At 40.6% G+C, this 15,092-nt stretch overlaps 1 pseudogene; it reads right to left on the bottom strand.

Moving 5' to 3' along the window:
- Window positions 1-371: 371 nt before the first annotated feature.
- LOC113077689 (uncharacterized) lies at window positions 372-3,562 on the bottom strand (annotated as a pseudogene).
- Window positions 3,563-15,092: the final 11,530 nt, after the last annotated feature.

Raw genomic sequence — 15,092 nt, 5'->3', positions numbered from 1 at the left:
TATTAATATATAGTGATGTATATTGTGCTAAATATATTAGGAAATTAAATTAAATTAATATTCATTTTTATGATTATATGTCAGTTTATCTTTCTATAACATTTGTTTTTCATAACAAATACAAGTTTTTTTAGAGATCAAATAGTTAGAAAAACAATTACCATTTCACCATGGTAGTGAGGAGCCATGCAAGTTTAACTGTAGTTATCATGGGCTACAACCTGTTAAAAGTATGAATACTGTGGAATAATTATAGTTTAAAATTAGAAAAGAAAAGAAAAAAAAAGAAAAGAAAAGGCCAAACCCAAGGTGCCAAATGTGCATTTAAATAATATGCAATATTATAGGAAACTTTCCTTTGTGTCCTTTAGTATTAGTCTCCCCATCTCCACGAGTGCAAATAAAGTGCTGATGCCACATACTGTAAAACTTGTTGGCACCGCTCTCATATGTAAGTCTGGAGCCCTGCAGTAAACAAAGCCATACATACAAGGAGCTTCATTTAAAGATTGGAGAAGTGGTGATTTTGTGGAAAACACAAAATAAACATCTACCTGGACATTAAGACAGTGTTCCTCAACATCCTCAAAATAAACACAAAAACTACCACACACACACACACCAGGAGCCCAACAAAATCTTTAGTTGGCCACTGTGAAGAATGTTTTTAAACAGAGCTTACAACCACTAGACTGTCTGCAAAATGTTTATTTCTTTAATACAACAGGCTCCATGCTTTATCTACCCCCTGCCTGTTATGGCTACCCCACTCGCTAGAAAGAACAGCAGCTTGCCATAAAACTTCAGTTTCAACACTTGGCTCACTCACTCAGTGCATCAGATGAACTTTTGCATGCTGGCCCAGAATCAGCTCCAGCCAAAGCTGCCTAATAAAGTGGACTAACTGAGACCCCACAAGGCTCTGAAAGACCCTCTAGTGGTTGATTGAAAAGAAGAAATAAGTAAGCTGCAGTTATAATGAGTTTCTAAACATGTAAAATTGTTTGTAACTACCTGGACTGTGAAACAAGAGTATAAAGATTATAATGGAAAGCAGTCTGGCCCGTAACATTCTTACCTTGTTTTTTGTGATTCCACTAACCGGTTTCATGTTCTGCCCAGCCCGGACCATGGACTTACATTCCACACAGGAGCCAATTGTTAACTGCTTGCCATTGTCAATTACCAGGGTCTGACTGACCCTTGGAGCATAGAGGAAAACAGGCAAGCGGTCAACGCGCACTGCCTTCAGTCCAAGAGGTCTCTTCTTCTCTTTCCTGCAGAAGAAGCAGATGAAAGTGTTGCATTTATACTGACGTGCCCAGGGGCTGCTGGAAGGGCCAGATTCTGAGCCCTGAGTCTCATGTTGCGTCCACTGGCCCAGCAGGTCATGATAGCACAGTGCACAGGCAGACACAAGGCCCGTGGCATCAGCAGGGCGGGCACGGGGAGCGGGAGGGTGGACAGTTAGAAAGGGAAAAAAGGGTTCTCTTTCCCCGCAACGCCCTGGAGGGTTAACATGAAGTTGATACTCGGTTCCTCCAGACAGCTCCTCCCCACACAAGTAACAGATGGAGGTGTGGCTTGTGGTTGTTGTGCCAGTCTGAGAAGGGGTCAACAGGGGTCTTCTGTGGGGGGATACCAACACACCTCCCCTTCCCATGGCCAGGTGGTATCTCTCAAGGAACGTGGGGACGGAAGTAATGAGTTCTTCGCTTAGACAGAGGCAGTACTCTGCCCAGATCCCTTCCAAGATGCTGTGACACGCGACACAGCAATGTACCCTTCCATTCCGCATTCTCTGAGCATTTGGAGGGCATGGTAGCAGATTTATGAATGGAAAAATACATTGCACTGTGGGATTTACTTGCACCAACATGGGTGTATGCCATCCTGACCTCTCGACCACAGTCCTCTCCACATAGGTAGCAGGTCTCCCTGCGATTCTGTGGCATGGAGGGGACCGGATGGATTTTTGGGAGTCCATCCCCACATTCATTTATGGCAGGTGGAGAAAGAGGGGTTGCAGCACCTGTGTTGAGGGGCACCACATAGAGTCGCTGGAGAACAGGAACTGCTGCAAACTCGAACCCTTGCCACTGCTGCATGAGGGAGGAGTGGCAAGTGGTACACACCAGAGTGTATCCACCCAGGCTAAGGGGCACTGCATCAGGTGGTGGGGTATGGAGCCACAGAGAAGGGAAAAATGGTTCACTGGATGCTCTCTCCTGCTTTTGTACAAATACCCTGAACCGGCCTCCTTCTTGAAGCCTGCTTCCACAAATATAACAGGCACATTCATCTGAAAGAAAACTAGTGTGACATTTGGCTACTTGGCTCCTCTCTACTTTTAAGTGAGATGATGCTGCGTGCTCTCTCTCGTCATCGCTGGTGATGTTAATATCGCAGCTGTCAGAATCACCGGTGGACGCCTGTATCCACTGCTTATCGCACGAAATGATGCCGTTATCCTGCAGCGGTGTGCGCACTGATGGACTGTCATACTGCTGGAGAGCCTTGGACACGGAAGAATGCGATGTATGGTTGGTGATTTTAGTCGCACGTCGATCTGATTTCGGTACGTCCTGACCTGTGTAAACTCTGGTAGGATATCGCAGTGACTCAGGACTGCTCTTAACACTCACTGTGTTCTTTCTGCTGCTTTCTCTGGATGCTTTATTAGACGCATGGAACCCTGTGGCATTATTGCTATTCATTACACACGCTGAAAAGTCCAATTCCTGTTCGGACAGGTCATTATCAGAGAATGAGGAAATGTCCGAATCATTGGCGTCGTAATTGCTAACGCTCATTCTCCTATCCAGATCGTACGTAATGTTCCGTAAGTCGCACTGGTATGGCCTCTTGAGCCAGTACATGCGCTTCTCGATCGGCGTCCTGTTGCGCTCGAATGAGTTCCACTGTTCGCGCAGGAAGCAGTGGCACACAGCGCATACCAGTGCGTCCCCGTCCGGACCGATCACCGGAGCCCCAGGAGCCGGGTCCTGGCCTTGCAGGAAAGGGAAAAACGGGGCATCCTTTTCTCGTTGGTATTTTACCTGTAGGCTCAGCTCGTTCCCCGGGGTTACCCCGCTCCCACAGACGAAGCAGTGGATGAAGAAGATCCCATTGCGCTCGGGTCTGCACACGCTGACAGACCGAGTGCTCTCCTCCCCGGGTAAAGCCGAAGCCATTCGCTGCTGCACCTTGGAGATCGGCGTAAGCTCCGGATCGTTCATAGTTTCATGCGTAATAGCTTCAGTTCATCACAAACACCGTAATTTCAAACCCAATAACATTCTTTGTGCGTTTTTTCACACATGTAGCGCCACTGATCCCGCGGAAAAACTCGCTCACTCCACAAACTTACTCGCTCCGGGGATTTGAGATTAGTGTGACCGTACGTGTAACAATCACAATCACACTGAGCAAACGTTTGGAGTCACATCCTCATAGGCGGCGGGGTAATCCGTGTGCTGTTAAGAGAGCAGAAAGTCTTACTGAAGTTGCTTGGAGAACTTTCCTCACACTGTGACTGTGAGACCACTGAACACAGAGCCATCTCTCTCTCTCTCTCTCTCTCTCTCTCTCTCTCTCTCTCTCTCTCAAGTATAAGTCAAACCGCCGGACCCTCAAGACACACAACTACACACACACCTGCTCAAGTCTTTATACTTCCACTGTTTTTTATGTCAGGTAAATGATATTTCCTCTCATCCTTACTCCCAAACACAACATGGGCAGAAGCTCTATATATAAATATAAACATGATTTGGTCAATTTATTAAAAATATATGAAAAATATATAATGAATCTAAACACTTGTAATTCACATTTAACTGAATGATTGAAGACACTGAATGGGCCGGAACAGTTGTAACACAACCCTCATTTATTTGTTTTTGTTTTTATTTATTTTTTGCTAAATAAGATATTAGGCCTTCCTTTAAGTGAAAGACTGATATATTTTATTGTTAGGATTCATTCTTTTTTTTTTATTGAATTGTATTATTTTTGTAATTGTTTTATATTATTTTCTAGTTATTTTATTTTATTAATTGTTTTCAGTGCAATAGTCCTGTCGAATTACTTGAAAATGCCTATATCCAGAGTTCCAAGCCCTTCTCCTGGAGATTTACCTACAGTACACCTAGAAAATTCAGTCCCAATCCCGATCAAGCAAACCTCCCTATAATGCTCCACAAGATCTTATTTAGCTGATTTGAGTTGGACTTTGCAGAAAGGTAGATCTCTAGGAATAGGACTGAGAAGCCCTGGCCTGCATGAACACTCTGACAATAATGGCATGTGCATAAAAATTCAATATAATGGGAAATATAATTACACTAAATATTACATGATGCTTTACATGTAAATTAAACTCAAAACAAGAAGACCAAAACTGCATTTTTTTTTTTTTCATTTTATTTTAACTTCACTCAAATACAAATGGAACTAATGTTCCAGTCATCCATATCGGTCTTTTTTTATATTTTCACCTTCCATTGGTTTGAGCACACTCTTCCAAGAGCTGTAGCTTCATTCAAGATGATATAGCTAATTCTGCATTTCTGAAAAATATGATAACACAGACAAATAAATAAATGGATAACTGAAAAATAAAAATAAAAATAACTGGAGATTTAAAGACCTGAAGTTCTGTCAGATAACACTTGATGGCGCTGATATGACTTTAAATATACATGGTGCAAACTGCATTCCCTGTGTATACGTCATTCTTGGGGGGTATTGGACAAAAGCAAGATAAGGGATTAAGCTGGGATCTTCCAGTTATCCTGGCTGAATTTAGCCTTGACTCGGCTGAATGAAGGAAGGTCTACATTAAGTTACTATGGAGATTTACACTTTGCAGCTAGCCTGGTCTGAACAACCAGGTTAAAATTAATCCTAGTGATTTATAGGCTAGTTCCTCCCTAAATCCTACTAGATATTAATGTGTTTTAGTTACTTAGGTCCTGCATTAAAATACTAGATATACTGTCATTCATCTAAGTATGTGTACTGTTATTTTATTTATAATTTAAAACTGCTGTTCATTTCACTGTCACAGTTTTGATGAATATATTCAAGATTTAAAGTGTTTATTGTCATACACCCAGTGAGGAAAGCAGATTTTCCTGAGCAATTATTACTTTGCTGTCCACAATGAATGCCAATACAGTGCAAAAGAACTATACTATACAATATTAGAAATAGAATATAGACTATGTCTATATATCTGTATATGCAAGTATGGAGTAGAAATATACTGTTGAATGTCAGTATGCAGTATATATAGACTAAAGATTTGTGTGTTTCCTATTCACAATGGCTTGCCCTTTGTTGGATGATGTAGTTGATAAGGAAGTTTAGACGAGCATTCAGGCATTAAATGCACAGTTATAGGTAACACTGATGACTCCCCGCAATGTCTCAGCTCCCTGGGTTTAAATAAATGTAAGTATAATTACCTAACAATTTTTTGTTGTTGTTGTAATTTTTATTTATATTTAGATTGTTGCTGCTGACTTGAGCCAACCATTATTTTCTCCTCTCCATGTCAGCGGGGAAGCCATACATTCGCACACCTTTCTCTGACCGAGTGGAGCATCACCATGCAGCACAGCAAACCATGGTGGAGACTATGCAAGGACAACATGAAAGAAAGGACACATACAAAATGCTTGGCATGCTATTAAATTTATTAGAAATGTATTCATGAATTGCTGTAAATAGTTAATTGCATTTATTTCAATAAAAATAAGAGAAATAAAGAAAAAATAATCTCGTAATAATGACATTTAAAATAACTGTTTTCTATTTTAAAATCTAATATACTCATGTGATGCCAAGCTGAATTTTCAGAATCATTACTTTTGAATAGCAGTGTACATGTTTGAAAATGAGTATGCCTGAATATATTGTGTATATGATTAAGTACATAATTATATTACTATATGTAATTGTAAGAATTGTAAACAATAAGCTTCATTTTACATTTACTTAGCATGCTAATTACTGCTGCTAACAGTATAGTGCAGTGCGAGCTGAAAATCAACTGTCACCAGCCTGTGTACTATCTGACATTAGTTAACATGAGATCAGTGAAAAAAAGAACAATATGTAACGTAAAAAGGCAAGGCAAGCCGTGTTTATACAACTAAATGTTAGCCTGAAATAAATTAATAAATTACATGAATCACGTGACGACCAAACATTTCAAACTTCCCTTGTCGCAACTCTCTCTCTCTCTATGGCTCTGCAAGATACTAGAAAAGGTGGTATCCTCACAATTATATTCAATACAGATAAAAAATTGATGATTATCATCACCAATATAAAGTATAACAACCTACACCTAGGTACAGGTTAACACCTGATGGCTTTTCTTCTGGGTGTTTGAATTACAACAAATGTGTTTTAGAAACACATGGTTATAACAGCCAGAGAAAAGACTAAGACAGAAATCAAGGGTCAAGAGCCCAACTAAAGCAAACACTGATCTCTAACATGGTTACTTCAAACAATAAATCAACATCTAAACCTTAGTTCATTCTCAATAAGATCTTCTGTAGACGTCTGACAGAAATAAAGTCAGTCTGGTTATTAATAAGTGGAGCTGGTGATGCTGTTTGTGGGGTTGTTTAATCAGATCTTGAGAGATTTCATGTATTTTATTTCAGTTGATTTAATCTAAGTCTGTGTCTGAAGTCAGTTGTAGTAGTTCTGGTGTTTCTCTTTTCTTCAGTGATTCTGTTTGTTAACAGCAGCTGTTCATCACTAATTCTCAATCAGCACTTAGTTAATCACTTAATTACTTAAATGCAAAGTTTTAAAACTTAAATGGTTTAAATCAAGGCAATCTGTTTACTCAAACGGTTTGAGTAAAGTTTACTTATCGGGTTTTACAGTGCAATTTCTTTTGCCTGTTTTCTTAATTGCAGAATATTTATCATGTGCATCCATTCCTTCATGCTGTCTTTGCTGTAAACTGGTTTAAAGGGACAGAAGTGAGAGACTTATTTACCCTCATCTGATAAAACTGTTTTGAAAAAAAAAAAATTTTACATTTAGAAATTTCTAGAATATCTGTTTCGGTTTTTTTGTTAGAGTAAAAACTTTTCCAAAATAAAAAAGTAAGTGAAATTTTAACTTATTTTTCACAAAATCTTGAAGTGTTCCTGTAGCTCAGTGGTAGAACATTGCATTAGCAAGTGCAAGGTTGTGGGTTCAATTCCCCGGGGCCCGCGCGGGAGCCGAAAATAGTTAAGCTTAACTTCTCTTAACTTTTCCCATTCATTCTCTATGGTAGTGCTTAACACTACGGATGCGATATATTTGTGGCCACACGTAGATTTCCCGGCGCTGTTTCGCCTCTTCCGTGGCGCGGAATTCAAACAGCGGATACTCATCTGTCAATCATTCGCTCTGAAGGAGAGGAGACGCGTTTTACGATCGGAGATTTCTTCACGAAATTGTTTTGTTTGAACAACATACGCTGCAAAACTCCCAACAAGCAGGTAAAGTGAATTCTGTGTTTCTTTTTAAAAAACTAAACTAAAAAAACCCGTATAATTAATTACTTATTATATTATCATATAATCATATTTATGATTAATTATAGCAACTGTTTTGAATTTTATGTGATTTTCAAGACTGGTGCAAAAAAATAAAAATAAATAAATAAATAAATAAATATATATATATATATATATATATATATATATATATATATATTAGTGCTGTCAAAAATAGCGCGTTAACGCATTCGATTAATTTGAAATATTTAACGCGTTAAAAAAAATAACGCAATTAACGCGGTTGCAGTTTTTTTTTTTATTTCCAGTTGTGGCCTATGTGTGTTCAACGTGCAAAGAAATATGGATAAGACCAAGGAAGGACTTTTAGACGGAAAGTTTCAGTATAAAACTCTGCCGGATTACTCTTCAGTCTGCCACAAGAAACATTACTCTTCATTTAGTCTGCCACAAGAAACAGCAACATTAAAATCATGAACTCAAATTTCATTGTTTAAAAAAAAAAACAATGACTGTAACAGTGCGTAAATCAGACCTTTCTGTAACGCTAACGTTAATAAGCTTAAACGAAAATAACGAAATAATTGTGTAGAGGAGTATTTTTTGTACACAGTGCAGCGAACTGTCAATCACTCCTGTACGCGTGCATCACTGTCCTCCTCAGCTGCAGCAACTTGCGCTCTCTCTCTTCATCAAGCTTTAAAACAAAAAGGGGACAAAAAGATAATATTGTCTTTGTGCATAGGCTATAGATTAATTAGATAAATGACTATCTAAATTTGTGCCTTGCCGTCTACGGTATTTTTTTAGAATTTAGAAAAAAGATGCTGCAGCCAATGAACAGCCAGCGGGGGCTGCAGGACGACTCAACCTCCGCAGACAGTTTTTAATGTTTATCAGACAATAAATACTCAAGATTTTGCTTTAGTATAACTCACAACGAGTTTCACACACCTTCTCCGGCCACGTTGAGTTGTTGACACTTACAGTAAGCGACACATGCGCTATTCACTTGTATAACTTAAGGGTGAATGGGTAATGTAGTTTCTGCTCTGGGTGGGATGAATTAGGAAGCTTGCATTGTGAAGGGCGCTCTGAAAATCGGCAGTGCAGGTAAAAGATTAAAACCTCTATTAAAACAGATGTCCAAATGAGCGTACCGGTACGCTACAAGCACGTTTTGGGCGCACGGAGAGGTGGCGCCAGTAAGCTCAAGAGCTATATTTGGAAGTGGCTGTACTGAGTACCTGTGTGTACTGGCCCACTTAAAGCACTGGCAATGACTATACTTTGGAATTTTGGAATTATGAATAATTAATAATTATTATATGATGCAGTCACATGTGTAGCAATATTTGTTAGTCTGTTTGTTGATTCAGGGTTAGCATCATCTGAGGTCCTCTGAGGGTCAGCATCATCTCTTCTCAGGTGTTCTGGATCCAGACTGGAGCTTGTGTAAATCCCCTGGCAAAACATAGAAACAAATAGAGACATCATTAGCATAGCTGCTGATCCATCAAAGTAAAATGAATTACTTTAACCAAAGATAAAGAATAATAATGCACTCACAATTTAAGAGATATATTATTTGAAAGCTTGGCGAAAGAGATGTGTTTTTAATCTAGATTTAAACAGAGACAGTGTGTCTGAACCCCGAACATTATCAGGAAGTCTATATATTTGAATATATACTGTATTTTATATCTCTGATGTGCAGCTGAATGGTCAGCATCATTCCTCCAGTCTTCAGTGTCACATGATCTTCAGAAATCAGAATAATATGATGGTTTACTGCTCAAATCTACTCAAATCTTACTATATTTATGTGTATATATGTATTTTTTTTTTAATTTTCATCATCAACATTTTTCATCTTTATCATCACTTTTAATCAATTTAAATCATCCTTGCTAAAAAAAAAGGCATTAATGTCTGTCATTTCTTTCCACCCAAAAGAATGGTATAATCTATATTGTTAAGAAAGCTTTTTATTTCAAATAAATGCAGATCTTTCTATTTAAAGAATCCCTGGGGGATTGTTTTTCTTGAGCAGTAAATCATATTCTGATTTCTGAAGATTATGTGACACTGAAGACTGGAGTAATGATGTTGAAAATACAGCTGCACATCACAGAAATAAAATACATTTTACTATATATTCAAATAGAAAGCAGTTATTTTAACTAGTAAAAATATTTCAACAATATAATTGCTTTTACTGTATTTTTGGATCAAATAAAGGCAGGCTTGGTGAGAATTAAAAATCTTACTGTTCAAAAACATTTAACTGGTAGTGTTATATTTTTTTTCTGTGTTCTCCACAACTTTAGATTTTATTATTGTTGTTGTTGTTGAATCTATACATTTAAATAGTTTCATGTATTTCAATTTGTTAATTAAAATACCATAAGCATTTGGCCTTGTTTGAACTGTATTGAACTGCGTGTTAAGTTTTTTTTAATTTATTGATTAAAACATGTATACATGTTGTTGATTTTCTTTTTTTATTGATATTACATTTTATTGACTTGCTCAGATATGTAAACACTGAATGTTATAACTGTTACTATTAAACATAAAAAATTATTTAATGTAAAACATATTTTTATTGTTTTTCTGTTCTCCACATCTTTATTTGTATTATATTTGTAGGTGTTGTTTAATAATCTATGATTATTTTATGTATATTTATTATTATATATTTTGGTTAATTTTTATTTTCATTTTTAAGTATATTACTCTATTATAAATAAAATGAAAAACTTACTTTTTGTGAGTTTTTGTTTTATTTTATATATATGGGTTTTCTGTGCACAGTTATACAAATATAAATAGATGTCTCTAAAAATAAAGCCCTGAACCATTATCAAAATGTTATTTTTAATTATTCAAAATTTTCTATATTAAAAATAACTATTCCCTATTATAATGTACATGTTTATTAAGATTGTTGCACATTTTGTACATCGTACAAAAAACAGTTATTACAAGATTTATTTTATCTGTTCACAAAGTTTGTTTATTATATGTTAATCATAATTAAAGTGTATCTAGATGAAAACGAATATGAACTCATTTTATAGTATTTGTGGCCGAGACGGGATTCGAACCTCTAATTCTGTGTATTTTACTCGTCCCGCCTCCCTGCACTTTTCTTCGTTTCTATTGGCTAGTCAGCGCTCTACACCTATCCCGACTGGCCAACACATGATAGGTGAAAATTGTTAGCCTGAATGCACTGTAAGTTGCTTTGGACAAAAGTGTCTGCTAAATAAATTAATTTAATATTATTTAATTAAATTTTACTCAATAAAATGTACTTATTATTATTTTTTATTTTTTTTTTACTTAACTTAGTTAAGTAGATTTACTTAATTTCCAAATGTGTTAAATTTACTTGAAAAATGTTTGTGCAAAAACTTGCCAAATAAAAATTAAGTAAATTTACTTATTACTTTTTTCAGTGTATGGAGTACTTCAAGGCTCAGTACTAGGGCCACTACTCTTCACGCTTTATATGTTACCCTTGGGAGATATCATCAGGCAACATGGTGTTAGCTTTAACTATTATGCTGATGATACTCAGCTCTATATTTCTTCGCGGCCCGGTGAAACACACCAATTTGAAAAACTAATGAAAGGCATAGTCGATATAAAAAACTGGATGACGAGTAATTTCTTACTGCTAAATTCTGAAAAAAAAAAAAACAGAGGTGTTAATTATAGGACTTAAAAACTCTGCTTGTAATAACCTAGAACACTGTCTAAGACTTGATGGTTGCTCTGTCAATTCTTCGTCATCAATTAGGAACCTAGGTGTGCTATTTGATCGCAATCTTTCCTTAGAAAGCCACGTTTCTAGCATTTGTAAAACTGCATTTTTCCATCTCAAAAATATATCTAAATTATGGCCTGCTCTCAATGTCAGATTATTGTAATGCTTTATTAGGTGGTTGTTCTGCACGCTTAGTAAACAAACTACAGCTAGTCCAAAATGCAGCAGCAAGAGTTCTTACTAGAACCAGGGAGTATGACAATATTAGCCCGGTCCTGTCAACACTGCACTGGCTCCCTATCAAACATCGTATAGATTTTAAAGTATTGCTTATTACTTATAAAGCCCTGAATGGTTTAGCACCTCAGTATTTGAGTGAGCTCCTTTTACATTATAATCCTCTACGTCCGCTACGTTCTCAAAACTCAGGCAATTTGATAATACCTAAAATATCAAAATCAACTTCGAGCAGCAGATCCTTTTTCTGTTTGGCGCCTAAACTCTGGAATAACCTACCTAACATTGTTCGGGAGGCAGACAGTTTAAATCTAGATTAAAGACCCATCTCTTTAACCTGGCTTACACATAACATACTAATATGCTTTTAATATCCAAATCCGTTAAAGGAGAACAAGAACGTGGTGGTCTTCTGCTCCACCCTGGGGGACTCTCGCCCTGACTACACGGTTGTGGTGGTCTTCTGCCCCGCCCTGGAGGACTCTGGCCTCGACCACAAGGATGTGGTGGTCTTCTGCTCCGCCCTGGAGGGCTTCATGTTGTTTTTGCTTTTTGTTTTTGTGTTCACTCCTGTCCCTGTTCCTCTCTGTTAGTCTGGCCCTCCGCCCCTCCCCCTGAGCCTCCACCTGTCCGCCTCCCTCCTGGTCTCTGTTTTGTGTCTGTCGTGGAGCGTCTGGGAGCCGCTCCTTAGAGGGGGTGGGGTACTGTCACAGTGTCTGGGTTGTGTTCCCTGGGTTTCCACTAGGTGTCCTCCTTTCCCACGGTGTCTGGCACTTTATTAACTGTATGTTCCTTTATTTGGTCACCTTCTTCCCTGTTTGAGTTAATTGATTATTCCCCACCTGTCTCCAGTTCCCTCATCACCTTCTGTGTATTTATACCCGGTCTGTCTGAGTATGGGTCATGGAGTCCTTGTCTTATATTAATGCTATTCCGTAGTCTTGCTCTCCTAGTGTGTACTTGTCTGTTTTCTTGTTTATTTGGATACTCTGGTTTTGACCCTGCCTGGACTGTTTACCCCTATGGATTTGCCCTTTAATAAAATCTCATACCTGCACTTGGATCTCTCCTCGTTTCCTGTATCACTGAACGTGATAGAAGGACTCTGTCACACACGAGATCCAGCGGTATGTCGATGAATGTTTCCTCCCCAGCCACCGAGCGGTAGAGAAGCAATCGATTTGAGGGATCCCGCCTGGTCGTGTTTCGCGGGACCAGGGGAGGTCGCCGAGGAGGAGGTGGGCGAGAGGAGGCTCAGCATCCCATAGTATGCATACTGGACTCCAGAAGATCAGTGCTGACCCGACACTGCTCATGAAGATTCTTGGTGACTTGTACTTGTACATGAAGATCATTGGTGACTTGTATTTGCTCATGAAGATCAATGGTGACTTGACTTTGTTCATGAAGATCACCAGTGACTTGACTCAGTCCTAGAAGATTACCCGTGACTTGACTCTGTCCTTGAAAATCACCAGTGACTTGACTCAGTCCTTGAAGATCACCAGTGACTTGACTTGACTCTGAAAGGTCAACAGTGACCAGCCTTGTCTCTGGAAAGTCCATGGTACCTAACCCTGGCTCTGGAAGGTCATCAGTGACTAGCCCTGACTCTGGAAGGTCAGCGGTGACTCGGGGCTCATGTGGGAGGGACCAGAGCCGCAGTCTCACCATGGCGGATGGAGAAAGCCAGCGCCACTGCCCATGATGGCTGCAGGTCCAGCGCCACAGCACAAGATGGCCGCCAACCCAGCGCCGCTGCGGTGCATGGCCACCAACCCCGCATCACGAGGCAAGATGGAAGCCAGCCTCACACCACCGTACAAGATTGCCACCAGCTCAGCGCCCCGAGGCAATATGGCTGCCAACCCAGCACCACGAAGCAAGACGGCCGCCAGCCCAGCGCCACAGCACAAGATGGCTGCCAACCCAGCACCACGAGGCAATATGGACGCCAGCACAACGCCACAGCACAAAGTGGTCACCAGTCCAGCACCACGGTGCAAGATGGTTGCCAGCTCAGCGCCAACGCCCAAGATGGCCGCTGACACATTTCTTGTTACTTCGCTATGCTGTAAAAGATCCTAGAGATTCCCAAAACGGTTCACGTCATGGCTGCTGAGCCATCGCCACAGCCCAAGATGGCCGCCAGCCCAGCTCCACAGCACCGGGTGGTCACCAGCCCAGCACCACAGCACAAGATGGTCGCTAACCCAGCGCCAATGCACAAGATGGTTGCCGGCCCAGCACCACAACCCAAGAGGGCCCCCTGTCCAGAGTCATGGCTCAAGATGGCTGCTTGCCCAGCGCCGCTGCACAAGATGACAGTCACAGCTGACCCTCTGGAGTCGAGTCAGGTTCCAGTTGACCCTCCAGAGTCAAGTCAAGTTCCAGTGAACTCTCCAGAGTCGAGTCAGGTTCCAGTTGACCCTCCAGAGTCGAGTCAGGTTCCAGTTGATCCTCCAGAGTCAGGGCTAGTCACCGCTGACCATCCAGAGTCAGGGCTAGTCACCGCTGATCTTCCAGAGTCAGGACTAGTCACCGATGACCTTCCAGAGCCAGGGCTAGTCACTGATGATTTTCCAGAGTCAGGGCTAGTCACCGCTGATCTTCCAGAGTCAGGGCTAGTCACCGCTGACCTTCCAGAGTCAGGGCTAGTCACTGATGACCTTCCAGAGCCAGGGTTAGGTACCATGGACTTTCCAGAGACAAGGCTGGTCACTGTTGACCTTTCAGAGTCAAGTCAAGTCACTGGTGATCTTCAAGGACTGAGTCAAGTCACTGGTGATTTTCAAGGACAGAGTCAAGTCACGGGTAATCTTCTAGGACTGAGTCAAGTCACTGGTGATCTTCATGAACAAAGGCAAGTCACCATTGATCTTCATGAGCAAATACAAGTCACCAATGATCTTCATGTACAAGTACAAATCTTCATGAGCAGTGTCGGGTCAGCACTGATCTTCTGGAGTCCAGTATGCATACTATGGGATTGCCAGATTGTCGTCCTCCCGTTGGTCGGACCACACAGTTGTGGTGGTCTTCCGCTCCGCCCTGGAGGACTCAGGCTTCAACCACAAGAACGTGGTGGTCTTCTGCTCCGCCCTGGGGGACTCTCGCCCTGACTATACGGTTGTGGTGGTTTTCTGCCCCGCCCTGGAGGACTCTGGCCTCGACCACAAGGATGTGGTGGTCTTCTGCTCCGCCCTGGAGGGCTTCATGTTGTTTTTGCTTTTTGTTTTTGTGTCCACTCCTGTCCCTGTTCCCCTCTGTTAGTCTGGCCCTCCGTCCCTCCCCCTGAGCCTCCACCTGTCCGCATCCCTCTGGGGGATTGCAAGACCACAGGAAACAGATGATTCTTCTGCACAATCTGTCTTTGCTGCAGCCTGGAATTGAACTACTGGTTTCGTCTGGTCAGAGGAGAACTGGCCCCCCACCTGAGCCTGGTTTCTCCCAAGGTTTTTTTTCTCCATTCTGTCACCGATGGAGTTTCGGTTCCTTGCCGCTGTCACCTCTGGCTTGCTTAGTTGGGGTCACTTCATCTA

This window comes from Carassius auratus, unplaced genomic scaffold (assembly GCF_003368295.1).
Source record: "Carassius auratus strain Wakin unplaced genomic scaffold, ASM336829v1 scaf_tig00023173, whole genome shotgun sequence".
NCBI lineage: Eukaryota > Metazoa > Chordata > Actinopteri > Cypriniformes > Cyprinidae > Carassius > Carassius auratus.
This window is presented reverse-complemented; position numbering and strand designations above follow the sequence as displayed.